This window comes from Bos javanicus, chromosome X (genome assembly GCF_032452875.1).
Source record: "Bos javanicus breed banteng chromosome X, ARS-OSU_banteng_1.0, whole genome shotgun sequence".
In the NCBI taxonomy this organism is placed as follows: domain Eukaryota; kingdom Metazoa; phylum Chordata; class Mammalia; order Artiodactyla; family Bovidae; genus Bos; species Bos javanicus.
Window position 1 is genome coordinate 7,483,440 of NC_083897.1, and position 13,114 is coordinate 7,496,553.

General features: G+C 42.5%; 1 protein-coding gene across 6 annotated transcripts in view; it reads left to right on the forward strand.

Moving 5' to 3' along the window:
• The window catches only part of GRIA3 (glutamate ionotropic receptor AMPA type subunit 3), a 308,559-nt gene that overhangs the window by 79,330 nt on the left and 216,115 nt on the right, over positions 1–13,114 (forward strand). The window lies entirely within an intron of this gene.

Genomic DNA, 13,114 nt, shown 5'->3' on the forward strand with positions numbered 1-13,114 from the left:
GGCTTCCAGACCACATTAGGCTTTCAGATTGTAGGGCCTCAACAACTAGCTGATGGAAATAATGAAAGGAGACTGGCTAAACTGGGTTTGGGGGGTGGATAGATTTTCTGAGAGGTAGGCATATTTTATTGAATCTACTGATGACATATTATATGGAAAAAGTCTCAAAAATTAGGGGTCTGATCTTAAATAGTATCCAGTTAGGTATACACATCATAGTGCAGCTAAGCAGACTCCTCAAAAATCTAGTTATTTTTGAGGGCTTTCTTAGTAAAACCAGGGAATCCTATCACTATGAGATTCTAAAAGACAATGTTACTTTATCACTTGTTTGCCTATATAACCCTGGCTATACGCAGGGAAGGGCTTGCCAAGTGGTGCTAGTGGTAAAGAATCTGCCTGCCGATGCAGGAGACACAGGAGACCGGAGTTCAATCCCTGGGTCAGGCAGATCCCCTGGAGAAGTGAATGGCTACCCACTCCAGTATTCGTACCTGGGAAACCCCATGGACAGAGGAGCCTGGTGGGCTACAGTGCATGGGGTCACAAAGATTTGGACACTAAGTGTCTTAGGACACATGCAAGCAGGGAATGGCTGTCTCTGACTCAGGATTTTCTGATTCAGAGAAAGAAGGAGCAAATGGAAGACTTCTCTGAGGGATTACTGCAAGTGATGTCCTTATAGGTACCTTAACTTGAAGGGCCATTTTGTTTTTAGGAATCCAGAGTGCTCTTCACTTCACTTTTATTTTGATAGATCATCAAACTCTCTCAGGAAACACTAAGGCCTATATTTGCTTATGGTACTTACCTCCAAAATATTATCAAATTTCATGAATCTGAAACAGGAGAGCAGAGTTCTAGTCCATCCTCTGCCACTCACTAGCTCTTTGACCTTAACCACCTCACTGAGGCTTTCTTGGCCTTGATGTCCTAACCAAAGTTATGTCCCTTCTTAATGTAATATGCTATGACTTTTAATATTATACCAGACTTGGGATACTTTGAATCTTACTACTAATCCTAGCTTACATATTATCAGTTAGTCAACCAATCTATAAGGTGTTATCCACCCTCAATGGTTTATTCAAATCTTGTGATACATGCTTATATAATACAGTTCCAGTGGGGGTAGACAGAAAAAGGACATTAAGGAAACAATTCATGAACAACTTTCAGAACAAAGTATCAAACTCAGTAGCAAATTAAGTGGTACACTACAGATTCTGATTGTTGTAAGACTTATGAAAAAGTAGAACTCCAAGACAGTAGAATTTTCAAAGGCTGGCTAGAGGAGCCAGGCCTTAAAGGATATGTAAGCTGTGGATTGGAAGAGAAGAGGGAGATAGAGTTTGGGAAAGAAAAAAAGAACTTGAACAAAGGCAGAATCAGAAAGGAGTACCCTGTGTTCTTGCACATCTTTGCCTGACTAGAATACCAAGATAGTTTAAATGTTCTAATTCACAATTTGCTAAATTTTAATGCATTTCCTTTCTTTCAAACTCTGAAGATGAGTTAGCCTATTTCCATGTATTATATACAGTAGAATCTGTATATAACACATGCATAAAAATCTCATTTTCAAAACTAAAATTTGTAAATTAGACAACTTCTCTCCTGAAACTTTTTAAAATTAAATATCGGTTCTGCTAATACTTTTTGAAAAGCAGGAGACACAAGTTCATGTATTCTCTCCTCATCTCTCATGACCCTCCTTTGCCCATTAGCTCTCTATTGGAGGAAAGGAAGCAAAAGTCCACCTCCCTTTCTTTCTTTTTTGGCTGCGCTGGGCCTTTGTTGCAGTGCACGGGCTCTAGAGCACATGGGCTCTCCAGATGTGGTGCGTGGGCTTAGTCACTCCTCAGCATGTGGGATCTTAGCTTCCCGACCAGGGATCAAACCTGCATCCCCTGCATTGGAAACACAGAGTCTTAACCACTGGGCTACTAAGAAAGTCCACATCTCTAGTTTCTAATCCTGCATATTGTTCTCAAATCATCTCATTAAATAATTTGTTCAGTTCTGTGGTCTTAGAACCAAATGAAACCTTTCTGACTCATGTGGGTTCATATTTTTTCCTCTATAGCCATTTAGCTGGTGGGATTATTCTGCTCTGTTTAAGAAGTAATTTTCTATACAGTTTTATACTAATTTCCCCCTTATAAAGCCTTCTTAAAACATTGCACACCACAACCTGGGTTCAAATTTTTCAATGGTTTTTATTTGCCCACATTGAAAAATAAAAGCAGTCTACTCCTCAAGGCATAATTATGCCTCAACCAACTAACAAACCTGTTGTCTTTATGTTATCTGATGGGAAACATCCATTCCAGGCTACGCCCATTTTCCACTGTTACCCAAACGTGTCAGAACCACGCTTGCCTCAGGAACTGCCCTTCTACTACTACCTGGAATTCTCTTCATCTTGATTATGGAAATTCTTCCTGCCTATTATTCTGTTTTTCAAAACCCACTTCAAACTCTACCTCCTCAACGTAGCCTTTCCTGACCACTCCAGTGCACAACAATTCATTCACTCAATAGGTATAGGGTTAAATTGCTGAACAGGATAGACATGTCTCCTGCCATTATAAAGCTTACATTCTAATAAAGGATATAGAGAAAAATAAGTAAGCAAAGAAATAAAAATAAGCAAAAATTTTATATTTAGGTCAGGTGCTATGAAGGAAACAAAGACAGATACTAATCTATAGGACATAATTGTCAAAGGATTCTCAGTGACAACCTCATGAAGAAGGATCATTTCAGTTGAGAACTAAAGAATTAGAAGGAAACAGTTATGTGAAGAATAGAGGGAACAAGTTTTTAGGCAACGAAAACAGCAAGTGCAAAGGCCCTGTGGCAGGGAGAGCTTAGTATGTTTGAGAAACTGAAAGAAGACAAGTATGGCTAAAGCGTTGTGAGGAAGTGGAGAGTGACCTAAGATGAAAATGAAAACAGAAGTCAGATCAAAGCCAAGGCATACACACAGGAGCCAGGATAAGGAATATGAATTTTATTGTAACTACAATGGAGAGTCATTGAAGGATTCTGAGTAGGGGAATCACGGGATCTCACTTAAGTTTCTATAGGTGAGAAATGATGGCAGCTTAGACTAGGCTGGGAATGGAGAAAAGTAGACAGGGTTGAAATATATTTTGTACCCAGAATCAACAGAACTTGGTGACAGACTGACTGTGGGATGTGAGGGAAAGGAAGGATTCGTGAATGACTGCTAATCTTTTGGCTTGAGAGACTGGATGATAAGGTGATGCTATTTAGTGAGGTACTGAGGGCAGGAGGAGAACCAGTTTTAAGGAGCAGAGATTTTGCACACCTCTGAAGGCCCCTAGAATGCTTTTGTCCATGTTATTCACTTGGCACTTATTTGCTTTCTGTTGTTAATTCACTGGGTCTGCTATTGACCTTCCCAAGTGCTTCTCTCCATTGTGATAGTAGATCATTGCTTAGTCCCCAGACTGAGACTTTGTGCTTACCCAGTTTCTAGCACAGGCCTGGGTAGATACTTACTGTTTTCCCAACTCCACTAGTGATTCATCCAGAAGAAGCCCATGACTGTTTTTTAAATGTTGGACTGAAAGAGTCAGAAAAACCAAGAAGGGAGGGAGGGTGGGAAGGGGGAAGGAAATAAAGAAAAGGAAAGAGGGAGGGAGGAAAGAAGAAAGAAAGAAAAAGGAAGAAACAGAAAACCCAATTTATAACTCAAACTCTGTTGTATGGTTTGCTAAAATATTCAATACTATGTCTATTCTATATTTTCTCTTTTTTCTACAATGATCATCTATTGCTTTAGTAATAAACATTATGGGGAAAATTACAACTGCAAAGTATAATTTTAGAATTTTTAAAATTACATAAGAGAGAAATGGAAGCTGGAGAGAGACAGAAGGGAGCACCTATAATTACAATCAAATAAGCTAAATATACAAATGATGTGACTCCACTGTATAAGGGCAGAGATGAGTGAGGAGCTGAGAAATGGGTTAAACATTTGAGGTCATTTTAAATATCTATGGCACAATCAGGGTAATTTTATCTCTGAAATTGTGAACCACTGAGTGGATTTCAAAGCTTTGTTAGGTATGCTTTGATTTCTGTCTGCAGACTAAGGTCTGGTTTTCTGTTTGCTGGTCATCACCTTGCTTAATTACTAAAATAACCACCTTGGTTTGTTAATGCAAAATTGAAATTGATGCTCTTGGAGCTATATACATCAAAAGTCAGTTCTTGGAAAAGTTATGAGCTTTACTAAGTGTGACATACACCCTCTTTGTAACCTCTTCTCTTTACTGACCCTTTTTTAAGGCTACACTGCATGGGGGATCGTAGCTTCCTGACCAGGGATCAAACCTGTGTCCCCTAAAGCAAAAGTGCAGAGTTTTAACCACTTGCACCCCATTTTTGCTTTTTACTTATCCAGGACTCCTCACGATGGCACTTACTTACACCTGCCCTCCCTGGCTTGGCATCTCTGTCCTAAGCAGTCCCTACACCTGCATAAAAGTGCTTCCGCTTTGCTATTAGACCTATATTTTGGGTGCAAGTGATCTATCTCTCTGTGGTGCTAACACTCCCCCAGAACAGCAACACGTTTGAGAACTGCAGCCAGACTCGCTCGTGCATCTGACCACTCTCCTTGGCTTCAATGGGTACAACCCACAGAGATGAAAGAACCTAGCCCAGCCTGCGGCTCTCAGCTTAGATAATGAGATAATAGCTCCAAGTGCCCTTTGAGGCAACCAGTCCCTACCTTCTTGCCAGTGTTCAATAAACTCCTGCCGTTTCCCATTCTCCACCTGAAACTCCCTACTCAGTTCCCAGGTAACTCTCAGGAAGTCACCCGCCTTCTCTCAGACCTTTCTGTTTGTGCTAGAAGGTTGTGGCAAGAACATGGGCAGTGACAACAAGTAGCCCTTCAGTCAACAATTGCTGGGTGTTGCCTAGTGCTCAGCTACAGGCAGTATTTAAGCAGAATTCAGGTCCTGCCTTTGAGAATTTGAGATCCTGTTGCTGAAACAGTCATTTGTCTCAGGGGCCTGGAAAAATTCATTTTTAACCCAACTTGCCCCCCACCCCCGCCATCCACCAAGAAAATTTGCATTCATTAGAGCAGGCACCCTGTGAAAAGATTAAAGTATTGCCAAATAGCTAGGAAGGTGGGAAAATGTTAAAATATCCTGAAGGGCTTGAGAGGTAAAGAGATTCTCCAAGACAAGGAAAAGAGCCTTTCTCCAAGGATCATGAATGTTTTCAGATTGGCTAGATTTTAACTCTACAGAGAGGCAAGCAGAGCTTCAAACCCTCACATCTTCCTGTACATTATCATTTACTCCCTACTTACGTAACCTGGCTTCATCCTTGCCATCCAGTTCTTCTTTCCCAAATAAGGCACAGATCCTCTCACTGTGTGTGTGTGTGTCTCTCTCTGTCTCTCTCCCTTTCTATGCACACACACACACATGCACGCACACATGTGCATGCACACATACACATCCCAGTACCAATCTTTGGTACAAAACAGCAGATCCCAATTTTTGTCATCATTTTTATTATCTTAGTTTGATAAGAGCAGCTGCCATTTTTAAGCACTTATTACATACTAGGCCCTGAGTTTGTGAATGATCACGTTTAATCCTCATGGCATCCTTGCATCTTTACAATAGAAGGAAATCAAAGTATAAAAAGATGAAATGATGGCTCCTAGGGATCACACAGCTTAGCGTGCCAAAGTAATGAAACCCAGGATTTTGAGCAAAGCCTGCCACGTTCCACAGCCTGTGTGTGTTGTTCACTGGGCTGCCATATTGCCTCCCACACTTTTAACATTGACATTATGAGGAGCTCGTCCCCTAGTATTCCCTTCAGCTATTCTTCAAAGGAACTATTACCTCGAACCTCCCTATCCTAGTCTTCCTGGGGATGCACTCTAGTTGTCCACTTCTTTCTTAAAGGCTGATGTCTACAAATGAACACAAGAGCCTTTGGTCCCAGAGTCCCAGGAATCCAGATAAGCAGGGGGGAAAATTCCAGGCTAAGGGGCAGGTGGGGAACAAAAGTAGTAAATGCAGCCAGATAGGTGGCTTTGCCCATGGTGCCCATTCGTAGAATGCTGTGGTGGGGACCTAACTCCGAGGTGAATCTGAACTCACAGATTCCTCTCTGGGGCCAAGGCCATTTCCAGAGTCCAGAAAACATCTGAACTTGCAAGTCATCATCACTAAGGGACTGTTTTTGATTGAAGAAAAAGAAAGCAAAGGAGAGACTGATACTGGGTTGGTCAAAATGTTCATCGCAGCACTGTTTATAATAGCCAGGACATGGAAGCAACCTAATGTCCATCAGCAGATGAATGGATAAGAAAGCTGTGGTACATATACACAATGGAGTATTACTCAGCCATTAAAATGAATACATTTGAATCAGTTCTAATGAGGTGGATGAAACTGGAGCCTATTATACAGAGTGAAGTAAGCCAGAAGGAAAAACATAAATACAGTATACTAACGCATATATATGGAATTTAGAAAGATGGTAACAATAACCCGGTGTACGAGACAGCAAAAGAGACACTGATGTATAGAACAGTCTTATGGACTCTGTGGGAGAGGGAGAGGGTGGGAAGATTTGGGAGAATGGCATTGAAACATGTAAAATATCATGTAAGAAACGAGTTGCCAGTCCAGGTTCGATGCACGATACTGGATGCTTGGGGCTGGCGCACTGGGACGACCCAGAGGGATGGTATGGGGAGGGAGGAGGGAGGAGGGTTCAGGATGGGGAACACATGTATACCTGTGGCGGATTCATTTTGATATTTGGCAAAACTAATACAATTATGTAAAGTTTAAAAATAAAATAAAATTAGAAAAATAAAAATAAAAATGCAAAAAAAAAAAAAAATGTTCATGCAGGTTTTTCCATAAGATGTTACAGGAAAACCTGAATGAACTTTTCAGCAAACCTAATAGATTCTACCATGGTTACTTGGCAGGACGTTTAAAGAAAGTAGCAGGAAATAAATTTTTTAAAAGACAGATTATCAAGAATGTTTTTCTCCTTCATTGTAAGAACTGATTAAAGGATGTGTGGAGGTAACAGATGGCTCCAATTCTAGTCATGTCCAGTTGCCTTTTGGGAACAATGAAGCAAAAAGAGTTGTTATTGAAATTCAAGCTACTTTTTATATCTGAATAAATCAGGTAGAGCCAGAGAGTACATTATCTGTTGAGAGACAGACACTAAATTCCCCTGTTTGAGCAACAATAATCAGGGTTGACAGTACCTGAGACATTTGGTAGTTTCTGCAGCCTGCCTAACCTATTGTGATGAGGCTTCAACTATAGGAGTATCTCAAGGGCCTGCACAATAATAATAGTGAATGACTATTTGGACTGGATTATGAATAAAAGACTGTACATATGTCTATAATGAGAATTTCATTGAAAATGAAAATACTAAAGCTGTCATATTTTTTAATACTTCGATTTGCACATCCTTGACTGCTTTGGGGCATAAAGAGAAAAAGTGCCGAGCAATTTGTTGTCAGCTCTTGAAATAAATTATCATTTAAACACTTCCTCTCCACAAAGGTTATTAGCTCAGTAGCTTGTTCCTGAGGTTGGACCATCAGTTGAGGGGAAAAAAAATCACAAGACATTCAACTACCCTTTCAAAAGCAGAATATTAGTTACTGTGGAAATTGTTCTCCCGGTAGCTTAACATATTCCACTGTATCTCTCCAATGCTGCAGATTAGACTGCAGTGACTATTAATAAATACTGTCATATTTTACAGCTGTCATGCAAAGCTGAAAAAAGGCTTCGCTGTGATTAGATCCTGTTTACAGTAATATTTCCAGCTCAGACTCAGAAAGGCAGTTGTCCTATAAAGGTATTTTCCATAAGTAGAATATTTCTCCATCAAATGACACGACTAATTTGAATGTAGTGTTAACTCCTTGGTGGCAGTGAATTTGAGACTGAATTAACTTTGCAGCCAGAGATATATTCCTCTCCAGAGACACACTAAGCTGAAATGTCAAAATTTTTCTCTTGGGTTTTCCTTCGTCTTCAAAGCGGTGCTTGGAGTAGTCCGCTCCTCCACAGAACAACGCACCCGCACTGGTTGGTCTGCCTTCTTTTGCCCCGTCTCTGGTGACTGACTGCATTGTTTGCAAGACAGCTGGTCAGGATTTAGGGTAGGAACGACAGTCCTGTGGGCTTGCTGGAAATTCTGCTTCTCGAGCTCAAATGACACCGTGAGTGAAAGAAATAGACATGTAGTCCCCTAGCATGCCGGAGCTGTGTGGAAGGTTATTCACATCTGAGAAAGGGAGGTGACAGCTGGCAGGGTTGCTTTTGCTCTGACCTGCTGCTGCTTTTCATCAAGCTCCTTAAGGAATTAACCCTCACTAAGCTGAATAGCTAGTTTGCAATGAATGTGCGGTCCTTATACCATCAAGGGGTAGCAGACACGTCCCATTAAATCAGGGGAGAGCCTGAGAGGTCTTTGAGAGGCTCTTGTAAATGTCCCTTGGGGAAGAGACGGATTGTAGTGTAGATCTACAACTGTGACTTTTGAGGTTCATCTCCCAGAGCCCCCTGAGCAACCATTCAAGCCAGGGCAGGGCTGGCTATGGAAGTGAAACAAAAGAATGCCTGTCATGTCTTTAGCATCAAGCTGGACACTGTAACATGCTCAATCAGCTTTCCCTCTTATCATTTTAACAGTGATCCTCCATGCAGAGGGAGTGTGATTTACCCCCCTGCAGGGGACATTTGGCAATATCTAGAGACATTTTTTGGAGAAGGCAATGGCACCCCACTCCAGTACTCTTGCCTGGAAAATCCCATGGACGGAGGAGCCTGGAAGGCTGCAGTCCATGGGGTCGCTGAGGTCGGACACGACTGAGCGACTTCACTTTCACTTTTCACTTTCATGCACTGGAGACGGAAATGGCAACCAACTCCAGTACTCTTGCCTGGAGAATCCCAGGGACGGGGGAGCCTGGTGGGCTGCCATCTATGGGGTAGCATAGAGTCAGACACGACTGAAGTGACTTAGCAGCAGCAGCAGCAGCAGAGACATTTTTCATAGTAGGTAGAGAACAGGAGGGCTTCCCTGATAGCTCAGTTGGTAAAGAATCTGCCTGCAATGCAGGAACCCCAGTTCAATTCCTGGATCAGGAAGATCTGCTGGAGAAGAGATAGGCTAACCACTCCAGTAGTCATGGGCTTCCCTTGTGGCTCAGCTGGTAAAGAATCCACCTGCAATGCAGGAGACCTGGGTTCGATCCCTGGGAATGCTGCTAAACATCATGCAGTGCACAGGACAGCACCCCCACCCCCTCAAAATTATCTGGACCAAGATACCAATAGTGCCAAGGTGGCAGCAGGGTCAAAGGACAAATGGCTGTAAGAATTCCTCAAGGGGTTGGAATGAACCCACCTTATCTCTTGCTGTGCCTAGATTGGTGTTAAGAGTTACATTCAGTGGGAGGTGGCACATTTAGCTTTGGAGAACTTACTTTATGGTCAGAGTGACAGAATAGGATCTATACACATGAAGCAAAGATAAATACAAAACAGCACAAACAAGAGTTTGATTGGATAGTATGCATTTGAAGTACTGTGAGAGTCCAAATAAGAAAAAAAAGTTCACAATAAGCAAGCTGGACCCATCAGAGAAGGCTTCATGGAAGACCTTAAACCTCTTTCTGAGCCCACCACCCAACTGCCTTCCCTAGCAATAATACTGCTTTGATGGCTAAGGCTTAGTGGGTATCCAGACCCAAAACAACATGGCATTCTCATCAATGTTCCCAAACGTCAGGGCTTAGGGCAAGCAACACAATTAAAAGAAAAACCAAAAAACGGAACAGTGTTCCTTTTACGAAATGGAAAGCAATTACAGAGCTGTTGAAAATAGGCAGTAAACAAAAGGAGGGAGGGAAACGCTGGCAATATTCCATTTTCCTAACTAATCCTGTAGCAAAAGTGCAATTTGCCACAAAATCCACAGTGCTCTCTCCCTCTCCCTCGGAAACACATTGTTTGGCATCAAGACAGCTACACAGGATGTCTTAGCCATACCATGTACAGGAGCCAGGAAGACAGAATATGCTGGTGGGGAGGGGCAGAGGTTAAGGGGGAGCACCTCCCCCACAGTCTCTGTGGAGCACCCTCATTCAGGGTGAAAGAGGGGCGTGAATAGAGCCTACAACACTCCCAGTCTTCATGGATCCTTTCCAATCAATAAGTTGCCAGTGTCGACTGCTGTCCTGCTTTGTCGACTCCACAAACGATCTGATTAATTCTCTAGTGCTAACTGCCTCAGCAGGCTTTCTCGGCAGTAGAACAGAGGCTAATTAAGATCATGTCAGGCGAAGAGGCTGACAGGTTATGTTCCTGGGCCACGCTGAACTTGCACAGGGTGCTTCAACTTCACCGCAGGCAGGCAGGGCGCGGCCAGGCACGATTCCCTAGCAGGACTCTCTCATTTATTTCCGCCGAGTCCTGCATCAACCGGCCTCTGTTTTGTCAAGGATTTACATCCTTCTCCTTGGGGTAATTAGCTGCCACTGTGTTCACTTTGAATTGCATTATTTCAGCTTCCTTTCATTTGAATTTTTAATACTCTTGTAAATAGAGATGACGATTAATAGTGGGGTCATTTTCCCTCCTAAATCACACGTGTGTGTGTGCGTGTGAGAGAGAGAGAGTGTGTGTGTGAGAGAGAGGCGGAGAGACAGTGTGACAGAGAGTGTGTGTGTGAGAAGGGAAGAGAAAGAATGTGTTGGCTGAGAAAGTATGTGTGTGTGAGAGAGAGAGAGAGAGAGGAGAGAGAGAGAGAGAATGTGTGTGACAGAGACAAAGACAGAGTGTGTGTGTGTGTGTGAGAGGGGAGAGAGACAGAGAATCAGTATGAAACAGAGACAGAGAAAGACTGTGCGTGTGTGTGAGAGAGTGTGTGTGTGTGCATGTGAGAGAGTGAGTGTGTGTGTGTGTGTGTGTCTTTCCAGCATATAGCCCATAGAGGTGAGTTTAGGACAGATAAAGGAAGCCTTACTTTTCACAGCAGGTAAAAAATGGAAGAAACATATGGAACTCATTACACCGAGTGGTGGATTAGACTGAAAATATAAATAGCTTCCCTCTCCCCCCAAATAAAGGCTTAGATGAATTCATGGATGACAGACCTATAATGAGTTATTACAGGAAAGAGATGTTTGGAGAGTTCTCTAAACTGAGGTTGACATACATTGCACTGCAGACTTAAGGGGCCACATTTGCCTTCTCATAGGCATATAGTCACACAGTACCAACATTCTCTGCCCCAAGTTTTTAAGGGTAACTTCAAGAGCTTATTTTGTACCTAGGAAGTCAGGAGGAATGCTGAGAAACAGAATGTTCTCCAGAAACATTCTGTCTCTTCTCATATACTCAGAGCCTCCAAGCACACATCAAGAACACCCTGTTGTGAGAGGTGATTGGCTCAGTCAAGGATGTTGCAAAAAAGCATCATCAAACCGTATCCTCTGTTTCATGCTCTTCCATTAAGTAGCCATGTTATCCTGGGCAAGTCATATAGCCTTTCTGGCCCTCAGATTCCACATCTGCAAAAATGAGGAAGTGGACTCAATTGTTCTTCAACTCAGAAACTCCTGAGTGCAGGGTCTGTGTGTCAGAACATTACTGGGATTATGAAAGTGAAGAAGCAAAGTGTCTGCCCTTAATAAACTCACAGCTTAGCAGGGGACTGTAGACAAGATATTAAGTAAGTAGAATCTAGAGTGATCCTTTTAGGTTTTAAAATTTTGTGAGCTATTATAGCACTTCCATTGATAATGAAGCCAGAACTCTCTTTCAAATGACCACTCTTAGGAGGGGTGTGGAGACACAAATAATCACGCATATTTAGAAGTTAGCCAGAGACCCTCGGCACACTCTCATTTTTTCTTGCTCGCCCCTTAGTGCTCAGTCTTAATATTTCCAGGAAGAGTCCTGAGATAGAGGAGAAAAGGAAACAATGCTTCGTTGGTAGACTAGGATATCCCAGGAGATCTTAAAACCCTTTCTGGCAGATCTCTAAGTTAGGCACTGCCACGACACACTCCTAACAAGGTTTGCTGGAATTCTCAAGGTGTCCTTCACTCCAATACCCCTCAAGTTCTGAAAATGGCAATCTCATTTGCAATCTCAAGGCTTCTGTAAAATGAATGGATTGTTTCTTACCAAAAATGATATGAATTTCTAGGACAATGGATAATGCAGTTTTGTTTCTTGAAATATATCTACTTTTTCTAAAGATTCAAAAGGGTTCACTAGACACAACAGTTATAGGTTTATAACAGCTTTCCAGAGGCTGTCCCCAAGTCTAGATCCACATGTCTAGTTTTTCCCTAAAACCTTTTCCTTGATGCTCCACCAGTCTCTGAGACTCAACCTGAAGAACTCTCAACTTATCATCTTCCCAGAAAAACCATCTGCTCCACCTATATTCCCAGGTTCAATGAATGGCACTGCCCATTAGCCTGAAGTAGAAACCTTGTCCTTGAATCTTTCTTCATCATCCCTCATATCTCATCATCAAAGACCCTATTCTGGTACTTCCCCGGTGGCCCAGTGGTTAGGACTCGGCGATTCCACTGCAGGGGGCGCAGTTTCAATTCCTGGTCAGGGAACTAAGATCCCACGTGGGGTGCAGTATGGCAAAAAAAAAAAAAGACCCTCTGCTACATTCCGGCTACCACTGACTCAAGTTCAGACTACCATCACCTCCTGCCTCATCTTCCTGATCTTGACGCCCACCACTGCCACCCATCACATCACGTCCCTGCCTAAAAGCTTTCAGCAGGGCCCTGTTACTCTTAGGATCATGTCCTAGTTTTTTAGCATGGCACAGAAGGCCTTTCATGATCCAATTAAACTCTGACCCATTTTCTTAGCCTCATCTCCTCCCAGTCCTTACCCACTAGTTCTGCATACTCTAGCCACATGGAAGCATGCCACTTTCAATAAGCAACGTGCAGTATGCCCTTGTTGTTTTCTTTTTCTTTGCAGGCGTGACTCCATGGCTGTGTACCTACTGTCCC